At 43.6% G+C, this 14,480-nt stretch overlaps 1 pseudogene; it reads left to right on the top strand.

Annotated features, from left to right (window-relative positions):
* Positions 1 to 4,258: 4,258 nt before the first annotated feature.
* Positions 4,259 to 7,272, top strand: LOC125919801 (mitochondrial assembly of ribosomal large subunit protein 1-like; annotated as a pseudogene).
* The last annotated feature ends 7,208 nt before the right edge of the window (positions 7,273 to 14,480 follow it).

Genomic DNA, 14,480 nt, shown 5'->3' with positions numbered 1-14,480 from the left:
CCCCATGTTTCTTTTTAGTTTAAAGTTTTTACTTTTTTAGGGGGCGCCTGGGTGGCTTAGTTAGTTAAGCATCTGACTTCAGCTCAGGTCCTGATCTCACAGTTTGTGAGTTCGAGCCCCGCATCAGGCTCTGTGCTGACAGCTCAGAGCCTGGAGCCTGCTTCGGATTCTGTGCGTCCCTCTCTCTCTCTGTCCCTCCCCTGCTCATGCTCTGTCTCTCTCTGACTCTCAAAAAGTAAAGAAATGTTAAAAAATTTTTTTTCAAAGAGAAGAAATTAGGCCTATTTAACCTTCAATGAAATTGCTACCTTAAATCCATAAATTTACATACTCAGAAGATTTTTGAAATTAGAATGGCCTACCTCAAAGTATTAGGCATGGGTAAAAATTAGAATTTTGGAATTGGAATGAAAAATTGGAATTAAAATAAACATAAACATATAGCAATAGTCAATTACACATTTTAGACAGGATAAATATAATTATAAAATAAAATAAACATTTAACTCAGAGTTGAATAACTTTATAAATTAAAACTAGGTGAAAGTTTATATAATATTTCATTATAAAACTTTATATTTGGGGCACCTGGGTGGCTCAGTTGGTTAAGCATCTGACTTCGGCTCAGGTCATGATCTTGCGGTTCATGCGTTCCAGCCCTGCGACGGGCTCTGTGCTGACAGCTGAGAGCCTGGAGTTTGCTTCGGATTCTGTATCTCATTCTGTCTCTGTCCCTCCCTGCCTGCATTCTGTCTCTCATTCTCAAAAATGAATGAACATTAAAAAAAAAAAAATTAAAAATGAAATATTTTAAAAACCTTTTTATTTAATATTAAGAAATTGCTTGAATGGCAATTTAAAATTTAGATAAATGTTTGTGAACAACTTCTCTTCTGGGTAACAGCTAGTGAATCTCTTTGGTTTCTACAAAGCCAAGGAAAATAAAATATTAATGCTACATCTAAATGGTCTATCTTATCTAAAGCAGAACCCTGAATGTCTGGGCACAGAGCAAGGAAAACAAAAAATAGACCTCCTTCCCTCCAAGGGTATATATATACATTTGTAGTTGATAAGGATTGATGGGGTCATTTTTATTGCCTTGGATAACAATGTTTTGTAAGCCTTGCATTCTTAGATAACAAATTCTTAAAAGTGTTCTTGCTTAAGAGAGTCAGAAGACAATAGAAAAGATATTGCTTTTGACCTTTACCTTTAGGATTAACCTCTTTAACCTCTACTGAGATTCAGGAGCTCTAAGTTTATTCCTGCCTTTTCAATAATAGTGGCAGAATTTTCAAATTTTAAGGGAGAGGAAAAAAGAACAAAAATCAAAACAACCTTGAAAACAAATGTACTCATTCTGTGAATACTTGTGACTTACTATGTATGAGTGTGAAATATACATGTCCATTGATTTAACAATGAATGAACGAATGATTAAACAGATATTATGATGTCTTAATTTTGTTCCAGGCCCTGCCCTAGATGAGTGTTCTTCAAGCTTTGTTTTGAGTCATTAATGAATAGTGAAATGAAAAAAAAAAAAAAAAAAAAAAAAGAAAAAAACAAAAACATAGACAATATCAGAGTGCATTATACACTGGCTAAAAATTCTGTTAATGCTGTTAATATTTATCTGGATCTGTTACTGGGTATATTTCTTTTCTCTTATTTGGGGTGGGGGGGGCTTTCAATTTATTTTATTTTTAAAAGTTTATATTGGGTATATTTCTCCTTTCTTTATGCCACCATACTAATGACATTCTTGAACAGCTCCTTTCTTTCATGAAGTTTATACTCTGGTGAGGTGACTGAAAAGGAAACTAACAGTGATGATGTGATAGGGTGAGTACAGCATCCTGAGGCAGCAGTGTGAAAAGCACTTCACCTAGAAATGAGGCTTCCGGGCTGCTTCCTGGAAGAAGTGACATTTCAGTAAAGACTAGAGGAGCAGCTAAGAACATGTATTCTGAAGACGGACTGCCTGGATCCTACCGGGGCTCCAACATTATTTCTCGTCTGACTTTGTGCAAATTACATAACCTCTATGTCCTAGTGTTTTATTTTATTTTTATTTTATTTTATTTTATTTTATTTTATTTTATTTTATTTTTATGTCCTAGTTTTTTAATCTGAAAAATGTTCCCATAGGAACGCTGCAAGGATTAACTGACATAATAAAAGTAAGGCACTCAGCCTGACCCAGTCTTAACAAATGTTTGCCATTAGTATCACAGGATTGGGGATGGGCAGGAGTGAGAAGGGCCCACGTGCCCCCTGGTGTGAGGCCTGCTGGCACATAGGACTTATGATGAGGTTAAGAATAGAGCAGGGGGTGCCTGGGTGACTCAGTTAAGTGTCTGACTCTTGGTTTCAGCTCTGGTCATGATCTTGCAGTTCACGAGTTTGAGCCCTGCATCAGTCTCAGCTAAGAGCCAGGAGCCTGCTTCTGATTCTGTGTCTGTCTCTCTCTACCCCTTCCCCACTCGCGCTCTGTCTCTCTCTCTCAAAAATAAATAAACATTATTATATATAATTTTTTTTAATCTGTTTTTGTTTGTTGTTTTATTTTTTTAAAAATTTTAGGTTTATTTACTTTGAGAGAGAGAGAGCACAAGTGGGGGAGGAACAGAGAGAGAGAGAGAGAGAGAGAGAGAGAATCCCAAGCAGGCTCCACACTATCAGTGCAGAGCCCGATGAGGGGCTCCAGCTCACAAACTGTGAGATCATGACCTGATCCGAAATCAAGTTCAACGTTTAACCAACTGAGCCACCCAAGTGCCCTAGTGCATATATGTTTTTTAAAGCCATCCTCGCCGGACAGTGTTTTAGATGCACCTTCTTCTGGACTAACAGACCTCCATTGTAGGGCACGGGCTGGATTTCCCCATCACCTTTCTGCAAAATATACCCTCAATGAGAAAAGAAATGGAGGGATGCCTGAGTGGGTCAGTTGGTTAGGCAACCAACTCTTGGTTTCAGCTGTCACGGTTCATGCAGAGCCTGCTTGGGATTCTCTCTCTCCCCTCTCTCTGCCCCTAACCCACTTATGCTGTATCTCTCTCAAAAGAAATAAACTGAAAAAAAAAAAAAATTAGAAAAAAGAAATGGATTGCAGAGGACTAGATAATACAAGGAGGTTAGCCAGGAGACTGTCTCAGTGATCCAGACTGCAAATAATGCTGGCAATGAGGATTGAAGAGAGAAACATGAATATATAGAATTAAGTAGAATTGGTGAATGAATATCTAGGCTGAAGAAAGTGAGGGATCAAAAAATTGTTTTAATGTCTATTTATTCTTGAGGGAGAGAGAGACAGAGTGTGAGTGAGGGAGAGACACAGAGAGAGGGGGAGACACAGAATCTGAAGCAGGCTCCGGGTTCTGAGCTGTCAGCACAGAGCTCGATATGGGGCTCGAACTCACGAACTGTGAGATCATGACCTGAGCTGAAGTCGGACGCTTAACCGACTGAGCCACCCAGGCGCCCCTCTGTCTCTCCTTTCTGCCCCTTCCTCACTTGTGCTCTGTCTCTCTCTCTCAAAATAAATAAAAAAATTTAAAAAATTGATAGCAATGTTTCACATATATGCTCAGCTTTTGTGTGAGGGGTATAAAATATGTGTATAATATAATAATTGTTAATTTCTTCTTTTAATTTGTAAAAATTAAAAAAAAAATTTAGAGAGCAAGAGAGTGCACAATTGAGGGAAGAGGGGCTGAGGGAGAGAGAGAAAGAATCTCAAGCAGGCTTCGTGCCCAGCAGTGGAACCGGACCCAGGGCTTGATCCCAACACCCTGGGATCATGACCTGAGTCAAAAATCAAGAGTTGAACACTTAACTGGGGTGCCTGGTGGCTCAGTCAGTTACATGTCTGATTCTTGATTTTGGCTCAGGTCATGATCTCAAGGTTCCTGAGTTCAAGCCTCGAGTTAGGCTCTGAGATCACAGCAGAGCCTGCTTGGGATTCTCTGTCTTCCTCTCTCTCTGGCCCTCCCCTGCTCATGTTTTCTCTCTCTCTCTCTCTCTCAAAATAAATAAACATTAAAAAAAAAAAAAGTCGAACACCTTACTGACTGAGCCACCCACCCAGGCGCCCTCATCTCAAATTACTGATGTTAGAATTCGATAATATTTGCAGTCCCTTAGTCCTAATGCTTTTTCTTGCAGCCAATAAATAAAATGGAACAATGGCAAATTGAAGTCAGAAAAGCTTTCAAATTATATAGCTAGTTTACAAAATGAGGATAATGACATGGGAACAACAAAGCTGGAGGGAAAAGACAAGAGGATCATGGACACTGTAATATGGGGAGTTGAAAAGCATAGGTGTCCAAACTTCTTGCCCTGTTGTCCTTGCCGTAGAAGGGATGGGAGCTTGGTACCAGGGCTGAGGCCCTCTGCCAGCATTTCTGAGGAGCAGGAGGCTGGTGAAAGCAAAGCACGTAAGAACTATTAGGGTGAACAGCATCCTCTGAAAGTCCCTTGTCCCTCCCAAATTAGACACCCTCTTTAACAAGTGAACAGAGGACCGCCTGGAAGTTCTTCAGGGGGAGAAAAAGGAAAGACCTGGAGACTTTGTGTCTGGGTTTCTTTTCTCAAAAAAGAAAAGGGGCGCCTGGGTGGCTCAGTCGGTTGAACATCTGACTTCGGCTCAGGTCACGATCTCAGGGTCCCTGAGTTCGAGCCCCGGGATCGGGCTCTGGGCTGATGGCTCAGAGACTGGAGCCTGCTTCCAGTTCTGTGTCTCCCTCTCTCTCTGCCTCTCCCCTGTTCATGCTCTGTCTCTCTGTCTCAAAAATAAATAAAAAACGTTAAAAAAAAAATTAAAAAAAAAAAAAAAAGAAAAGCCAAAGGGGCGCCTGGGTGGCTCAGTCGGCTAAGGGTCCGACTTCTGCTCAGGTCATGATCTCACAGGTTGGTGAGTTCCAGTCCCACATCAGGCTCTCGGATGTCAGTGCAGAGCCCCCTTCAGATCCTTGGTCTCCCTCTCTCTCTGCCCCTCCCCCATTCCCACTCTGTCTCAAAGATAACTAAACATTTTAAAAAAATAAATAAAAATAAAAAAGAGAAGGGGCACCTGGGTGGCTGGCCGGTTAAGCGTCCAACTTCAGCTTACGTCATGATCTCACGGTTTGTGGGTTCAGGCTCCACGTCGGGCTCTGTGCTGACAGCTCGGAGCCTGGAGCCTGCTTCGGATTCTGTGTCTCCCTCTCTCTCTGCCCCGTTCCCGCTCACACTGTCTCTGTCTCTCTCTCAAAAATAAATAAACATTAAAACAAATTTTTTTAAATTAATAAATAATAAAAAAGAGAAGCCAAGGCAGAAGGTTAATGAAACAGGGGCAAAGACACAAGGCATTCCTCTGATCTCTGGACTGGGTTTCCAAAGCTGAAATAGAAAGTTCCACTCGGACTGTGTCTCTCACCAGCATTATCTACTGCGTGTTCTGCCGAGCCTTACCAAAAAAAGAAAAGCCTTTCCTGAAATCTCACCTTTTAGCAAACCTGGGAATGCTGACAATATTTGCTACTCTCCTCTGATCGGCCTGATTTGACTAGTTAACCAGTTACCTCCCTGGTTCCAGTATCTTCATTCAAACCCCCAATGTTGGAAATTCACCGGCCAATCCTGAGCTCTTCCCATCAGAACCCCGTCCCGCACGACGCTCTCCAGCGGGCTCTCACATTCTCAAAGTCATTCAGCGTTTTCCACTAAGCTGTCCAATAACTGCTCGCAGACGCAGGATTCGACCCCTAGGAGCATCGATTCTCCGCTGTGCAATTTCAAGAACTAAGGTGGAAAGGAAGGCAAGTGCAGGCGGTGCGGGGAGAGAAGGGGCAAAGCGAGGGGCAGTTCCGCGCACAGGCGCGGGTGCCACAGCGACCACTGGTCCCCAGGCCGTTGCTGGTCCCAGGTGCCAGGCAGCTCGTCCGCCACCCCGCTCATCGGGCCTCCAGGCCCGAATCCGGAGCAGATGGCCTGGGATGCGGTGGAAACACTTCTCGACCCAAGGCGCCGTCGAGAACTGAGTGGGCGCAAAGGGGGACAACGCCTGCGGGGCTGGGAGGCCGGGGTGGGGCCGGCGGGTGAGCCAGGCAGCGGAGGGAGTTCATTAATTGTGTTTGGGAGGATTTCGACAACAGCCGCCTTCCCCTCTCCTTTACCGGGCTTGGCCTCTCTTTGGAATACTTTTCACGACCCACCCTGTATTTTGGATCTCTGGTTTGTCGTCCCTACCCACCAGAATATTTGCTCCCTGAGGGCAACACGTTTATTTTGCCTGCGGCTCTGTTGCCCAGCCCGAAACCAACCTGGCACAGTTGAATGGAAAACATTTTCAAACCGGAGAACCCACCCGGAGGGAAAAAAGGTGGGCTCCACAGATTAAAAAAAAAAAAAAAAAAAAAGTAGAGCCAAGATTCTGACACCATCCGTTCACACCCCCGGGGCAGATTAGACTCATCCGATTTTAAAGACTTTCCTCCTCCTCCGGCCTCCAGCAGATTAAGCCATAGGGCTGTCTAACATTCCCCTTTGCAGAAATGAGTCCAGGGACTGGAGGGTTCTGGGCTGTTAAGAGATTAATTTATGCAGGCGGTCCGTGTGGGGAGGCGGCTGGGACGCTGCTGTGGCGCAGGGTGGCAGCAGGTGCCTGGCGGGGCTTGGGATGCTGGCCCCTGGAGCCTGAAGGAGGGACCAGCGCTCGGCCCGGCCTGCCTGACTCCTGGACTCCGGCGCTACGTCCACTGCGGCGCGTGGCCGTGGGGCAGCGGGCGTCCGGCGCCTGGAGTCAGGCCCGGCAGATCGTTCTGGCCCCAAGTTAGACATCGATATGCTGGTTTCACTTTCGAGGCTAGAAAATGCAAGAGGCGTTTGTGTGATTAAGGTTCCTCCAGAAGTGAAACATACAGATTCCTCTGTGACTGAGAGTGGAACTTGCTTGCACGAGACGCTCGCATGCCATCACCGACTACATGGTGAAAATGTAAAATACCCGAGACGTAAAAGTGGACCTCCTGTTAAGATAGAAAGGAAGGACGATGATGACTGGCTCTGTGTGGACTTTGGCAGCATGGTGATTCACTGGATGCCTCCAGAAAGCAGAAACCTGTGAATTAGAGAAATCAGGGACCCTACCTTCTTATGATGACCGCTTAGCTCAGATAGCCCTTGCGATGTTACCTGAAGACTTCATTCTTGGGATGAAAGATGACACTTCATCCCTGACTCCAGTGGAGTTCAAATGTGAATAAAATTATATGGACTGCTTTAGGAAAAACAAAAACAAAAACACGCCGTGAACTTATGCATATTAAAACGTGTCAAGAGTTTATTTGAGCAAAATCAATTCGAATAGGCCAGCATCCAATCTAGCAGATAGAAAGAAGCTCCAAGGGGCTGTGCAACATGAAAGATTTTTAAGGCAGAAAGGAGCGGGAACTAAGCCATTATACGTGGGCAAAAAGCAGGCTGGTTATGGCAAGGTTACATCACTTTAAGGGATGGCAAGGGTCGATCAGATTATCTAACTAGTGCTGATCAGGTGATCCCTGAATGACTGGCTTAAGATTCCATTTCTAGGAAAGCCAGACTGTAATGAATTCTTGGTTTGGTGATGTGGGGCTTAGCAAAGGGATTCCACTTGGGGACTGTTACCTTGTTTTTAAGAATGCAATGTCGACATAGTTTAACAATGCAGCTCCCCCTTATAGACTTTCCCTTCGCTTTCCTGTCTTGCCCCCGGAGGCCACACTCCTGCCTCTTCTGGTTTGAGGAACTTTGCTTAATTACATTTCTCCTTCGAAGCACCTGGGTGGCTCAGTTGGTTAAGCCTCCCACTTCTGCTGATAACACCAAGCCTGCTTCGGATCCTCTGTCCCCCTCACTCCCTGCCTCTCCCCAGCTTGCACGTTCTCTCTCTCAAAAATAAATAAACAATAAAAAAATTATATTGCCTCTTCAAAGGCTGGAAATTAATACAAAGAATCTGAAATTTCCTCTTATCAAGAAAGGGGAAAACAAAAGGGGGTTACTTGGCCTGTCTGCCTGTTAATTTTCTCCTCTGGTCTTTCGTGAATACTCTAGTTCAGGGTAAACTTCTGTGGTCAGTCCATGGAGCTCTAGCCACAGCCTGAAGTTTCCTCCTAGATCTCTGAGTCTGCAAAGAAAGGTGACATTTAAGGCTTCCAAATGGCTTTAAGAGGATCTGAAAAGAAATTCAGATTAGAGCCAGACTTCCAATAAAATGGTAGGTGGAACTGACTTGGAAAGTCAATGCTTACCTCCTTTGAGCCTATCAAATAAGCCTATCTGGCAGCCATTTAAAAATAAATGAACCATTGACGGAGAGAATCAGGTGGGTGGTATTGAAATTGAATTAGAACAGATATGCTTCCAATTTCAATTCTCTCACAAAAACTACAGCTTCTACAATTTTACTGGAAAATCTAAAGAGCCTGTCTTTTCTAGTGGTATCTCTTCAGGATTGCCTAAAAACCTCCCTGCTGTGCAAGCTAGACCTGAGTGTTGGAGGACAGAAGGAAAAATAACGGCAGTCTTCCCCAACACATAGAAAAAGTTTGAGCTCCTTGGACTGTTTCCTTAAAGGTTTTCCTGTCAACCACTCTGTCCACCTCCTGGGTCCGTCCTCCTTTGTCTTCTACTGAGGGTAGCAGAGAACAACATGAAGAAACAAGTACAAAGCACTAAGGTACCAGAAGAGGAAATCATGTGCAGCTTGGATGTAAGTTCTCGAGTTCTGATGCACAAAATAGTGATTATAGCATTATAATCTTCAAAATACAAAGTATATAATCTTTGTATTATAAACTTCAAAAGTTGCTAAGAGACTAGATCTTTTTTTAAATGTTTATTTATTTTTGAGAGAGAGAGGGGGTGGGGAGGAGCCGAGAGAGAGAGAGAGAGAGAGAGAGAGAGAGAGAGAGAGAGAAAAGGAAACACTCCAGGCTCCCAGCTGCCAGCACAGAGCCCAACACGGGGCTCGAACTCACGACTGCGAGATCATGACCTGAGCCAGTTAGATGCTTAAGCGACGGAGTCACCCAGGCACCCCGTTTGTCTCCTCATTTCAAAACAGCAAGCTTACAATGATACTTCTTTATTTTTATTTTTGTTTTTTGGTGTTAGGCATTAGTATCGAATTCCGACACACAGATTTAGTCCTTTCTTCTCCCGTACCTCACACTCACATATTTCCAATCTCCTCATTCTTCTGATTCGGTTATTTTCTGTCTTAGTTAGATCAACATTCCTGTTAAAAGGTACAACATGCATTTGAAGTGTTATTTGAGAATATTCAATTCTGCAATAGAGGGAGAGAAGAAATAGGATGGAGATACTTTTAAATGTTAAGCCCGGCTGTAAATTACTACTTAGGAGATAACTCATAGTTAAGTGTCGATACTCACTAAATAAGTAGCACATGAGGTATTTGTAGAGTTCATTGGGTGTTTAAAAAGACAGTAAGTTATTATTTTTGTAATATATTTTTGATTTTTAATGTTTATTTTTTTTAATTTTTTTTTAACGTTTATTTATTTTTGGGACAGAGAGACGCAGAGCATGAACTGGGGAGGGGCAGAGAGAGAGGGAGACACAGAATCGGAAGCAGGCTCCAGGCTCCGAGGCATCAGCCCAGAGCCTGACGCGGGGCTCGAACTTATGGACTGTGAGATCGTGACCTGAGCTGAAGTCGGAGGCTTAACGACTGAGCCACCCAGGCGCCCCTGTTTATTTATTTTTGAGAGACAGGGGATTTATTTACTCTGCGAGCAGGGGAGGGGCAGAGAGAGAGAGAGGGTGACACAGAATCCAAAGCAGGCTCCAGGCTCTAAGCTGTCGGCACAGAGACCAACGCGGGGCTCGAAGTCACCAACAGCGAGATCATGACCCAAGCGGAAGTCGGTCGCCCAACCCACCGAGCCACCCAGGCGCCCCCAAATATACAGTAAGTTAAAATATAAATATATACAGTAAGTCAAATAGCAACCAATAAGATTTAAAAAAACAGTTATTACTTGCAGAAAGAAAAGTAGGGAAAGAACAAGCTATGATCATATCACCTGCGGACTGGCAACTGCCTGATCCCTAAATCAGCCACCGGTTAGTGGCACCCACTTTTATCCCCTTGCGGTCTGCCTTTAAAATGCAAATAAAATTCATGATAGCTCACCAGGCTACTCGGCAAGCTATAGCTATGGCCAGGTCTATTTCACTGGTGGAATCAGTGTACGTTACTGGTACCTAGCACCTGCTCCTTCCGCACTTTCCTCAAACCTCAACTCTCGTTCTCATGACCACCCGGTCAAAGCGGAAGGAGGAGCGGTAGAGAGACAAACATATAAACTCGGTGTGGGGAACGAAGCAGCTTTCCTTGACCCCGTGAAGGTCCCTGGCTGGGTCTCAAAATTAAACTGACCAAGGCAGATTAGCAGGAGAAAAGCACACACATTTACTCATCGCAAGTTTTCCTTACAGGAGCCTCCAGGAGGAAATGAAGACCTGAACGAAGAGTTAAACCTGAGCGTTTTTATGGTAAGTTTGAGGAAGAGGAGACGGTCGTGGAAGGATATAATAGGTTAAGGAGTAGGGGGGGTGGGGAATTTAGCAGGCGATGAAGACGTTCCCTTCCAGGTATGGGAAGAGCACCTCTCAGCTTGAAATAGTCAATATGCCAAGACGTCATATTTTATGTGTTCATTTTTTTAAGTTTATTTTATTTTTTTTAAGTTTTTTCATTTTTGAGAGAGAGAGACAGAGCATGAGCAGGGAAGGGGCAAAGAGAGAGGGAGACACAGAATCTGAAGGAGGCTCCAGGATCCGAGCTGTAAGCAAGGGGGGGGGTGGGGGGGGGGGGGGGGTGGGGGGGGGAGGGGGGGGGTTGGGGCTTCAAACTCAGGAACCACGAGATCATGACCTGAGCGAAGTCAGATGGTTACACTGATTGAGCCACTCAGGCACCCCTAAAGTTTATTTATTTATTTTGAGAGCGAGAGAGAAAGAGTGGGGGAGAGACAATTCCAAGCAGGCTCTGAACTGCCAGCGCAGAGCCCAATGTGGGGCTCTAACTCCCAAACTCACATAGGTGGCTTAACCAGCTGGGCCACCCAGGAGCCCCAAGATGTCGTATTTTAGGGGAGCGTGTATGAACCCTATCAACTGCATATCCCGTAACTTCAGAATTAAGATCCATTCATCTAGATTGTATCCTATTTCTAAAAAACAAAATTCAGGGGAGTAAATTTTAAAGATCTTATTGGCTTTGTTCAATGATTCATGAATTGGGCAGCATCCAGTATAGCAAATAGAAAAAAATTCTAAAGAGCTACACAAGAAAAGAGAGTTTATAGGCAGAAAGGAGCAGGATTAAGGAAGTTGTTCTAGGCAAGAAAGCAGAGTGGTTATTGCAAGGGTACTTTCCTTTAGGGCATGGCAGGGGTCTATTAGTTGCACAGATTACCTAACTAGTATTGATGTGGAGATTCTGATTAACTGGTTTCAAATTGCATGCTGGGAGAGCCAACATTGTAATTCAATTCAATTTCAATTTGGTGACGTGGAGCTTAGCATGAGCGACTCCATTTTGGGCCTATCGTCTTGTTTTTAACGTTCTGTCTGCCCCCTTCCTTTTGCTTTGCTTTTTGCTGTGCTCGTTAAATTGACTTAAAAAACTGGCAAGATAGGAGTGTTTTGATTTTTAATTAAAAAAATTTTTTAATGAGCTTTTTAGTGTGGTCTGTGAGCCTGTTTCATGACCTTAGGAATACTTACCTGGTAGTGTTCTCATATCAAGTTAATTTGCCACAGGACTAAGGAAACTATGCCAGTGGTGACATGTTTTGAGAAACTGAATGTTTGAGGATGTTCCACACTGGCTCAGTCGTTTGACTAATGCAGAATTCTAGGTTGGAAAGCATTTTCCTTCAGAATTTGGAAGGGATTTCTCCACTATCCTCTAGCCTTCGGTGTTGTTGTTGAAGAATCTGAAGCCATTATACTTCCTGATCTTAAATTTTCATTTTCTTATATCTCCTCTCCTATTTTACATCTGTTTGTGGTTCTGCTTTAATTATTGAGGGAATATCTTTGATTTCTTCTTCAAACCATGTTTTTTTTTAGTTTCTAACATCAAATTTCTCATTTCCAGGTATTCTATTTTCGCTGTTTTCCTTCTTTAAAAAGAGCATCCTGTTTATATGTTATATAGCATTATATGTTATATGATTTTTTTTTTAATTATTTTTAAGTAATCTCTACAGCCAGTGTGGGGCTTGACCTCACGACCCTGTGATCAAGAGCTACATACTCTTCTAAGCCAGCCAGGTGCCCCTGTTATATGATTTCTTATCTCTGGAGAAATTAGGGATAGTTTCCTTGATGTATGCTTTTACAGTCTTTTTTTATTCTCCAAGTTGCTTTAGTCTGTTTGGCTTTTTACCTCATCTTTCATACTATAAAGAAAAAAAAAACATGTTAAATAGAAATGTGTCATAATTTTGAAAGATTTTTTTTTTTTAATGTTTATTTATTTTTGAGAGAGAGGCAGAGAGTGAGCAAGGGAAGGGCAGAGAGAGGGAGACACAGAATCCAAAGCAGGCTCCAGGCTCTAGGCTCTGAGCTGTCAGCACAGAGCCTGACATGGGACTCGAACTTGTGAGCCATGAGATCACGACCTGAGCTGAACTCAGTCGTTTAACCAACTTAGCCACCCAGGTGCCCCCTGAAAGATTTTTTTAATCTCGGGGCACCTGGGTGGCTCAGTTGGTTAAGCATCTGACTCTTGGTTTTGGCTCAGGTCATGATCTCAGGGTTTGTGAGTTCAAGCCCCATAATGGGCTCTGCACTAACAGTGAGAGTCTACTTGGGATTCTCTCTCTTCCTCTCTCACTGTCTCTCCCCTTCTCAGGCTCGTGCCTTCTCTCTCTCTCTCTCTCTCTCATAAATAAATAAGACTTTTTTTTAAAAAAAATCTGATTGTTTAAAGCATATTTTGGGAGGGTGTTTCCCCAACTATCCCATCTCTCCGTATTTTTACTTTCCTTTGCTTTTATCTCAGCTTCTGTCATGTTGAAGCAAACTGAACCTCCACCATTCATATCCTGCACCTTCTTGCAGCCAAGGCTCTCTCCCCTTTGTCCTAAACCTGGATTTCTTGGGAGTCTATACCGGCCTTTTTCACTGTCTTCTTAATCTTATACCTCCTGTAATCTGGTTTTCGCCCTCACCTCTCCCAACGGAATTTTGAGAGACTGCCATGGGACCAGTAGCCAGGGCAAGGGAGGAAACAGCCGAGAACAACAGGCGTGGAGAGTCAAGAATGCCATTAAGCAGAGCTTCTTAAACGTTAGCACACCTCAGAATCACTACATCGATGATGGCTGGGCTGTGGTTTTTGATTCAGTAGATGTGGGTTGGAGCTCGGTGCTTTCTAATCATATCTAACAAGTTACCAGGCGCTGTTGATGCTGGCTATCTGGAGGCTGCACTTTTCCAGAAACACTTGAATAAAGTATTGTGACCTAACATGTACTTAGGGCTGTTCGTCATCTCCTATACAAATATTTCTTGATCAGAACCTAGACTTGCTTTTTTACTAAAAATAAGCAAGATTGCTTTTGAGTATTTTCTCATGATTTGCAGCTAAAAGGGGAGTGGGGGAAGCTGCACATGGGGGGGGAGAGGGTGGGACAGCTGGGGACTCGTTCTCCCACCTCCAGCAGAAAATCAGCAGTTAATATTGGTGCTCTTGGCCAGAGTTCAGCACAAATGGGGGGAGGCAGGAAGGGGATTTATAAATTTAGTTAATTTCAGCTGCTCACAAATGTTAAATGCGATTCAACTAATAGTCTATAAAACAAAGTAAAATTACAGGGACCCCTGGGTGGCTCAGTAGGTTGAGTGTCTGACTTTGGCTCAGGTCACGATCTGACTGTTCGTGAGTTCGAGCCCCAATTCAGGCTTGCCTTTGTCAGTGCCGAGTTCTCTTGGATCCGCTACCCCCCCCCCCCGCCCCTCCCCTGCTGGCGTGCTCAGGCTCTCTCTCTACCTCTCTCAAAAATAAACAAAAAAAAAAAGTGATCCAAGATACACATCCATAAAATACCAAGCTAGTAAAGTGTTTATAACAGACACTTTATTTCTCCTCTACTTTCCCTTACCAGCAACTCCAGGTTTAAGATGCGAGGCAAGGAAAACTTTAAGGAAACTTCCTCAGTCAGTTTAATTGGGAATTAATCAGCGGTTGGGAGGAAAACCACCCTTCACCTCTCTGCACGAGAATACCTTAAAGCCCAGTTCACAAACCAGGAGCCATCTCCCGAAGTAGTTTGGAAAAAACAAACAAACAAAAAAAGATTTTTAAGGCAAACTTAGGGAGACACAACCCGAGGTTCTTGTAAAAATTTCCAGCCTACATGACAGAGTATGATTGTTTTAATGCAGAGCAGATGAAGAAT

Source organism: Panthera uncia, chromosome B4 (assembly GCF_023721935.1).
Source record: "Panthera uncia isolate 11264 chromosome B4, Puncia_PCG_1.0, whole genome shotgun sequence".
In the NCBI taxonomy this organism is placed as follows: domain Eukaryota; kingdom Metazoa; phylum Chordata; class Mammalia; order Carnivora; family Felidae; genus Panthera; species Panthera uncia.
This window is presented reverse-complemented; position numbering and strand designations above follow the sequence as displayed.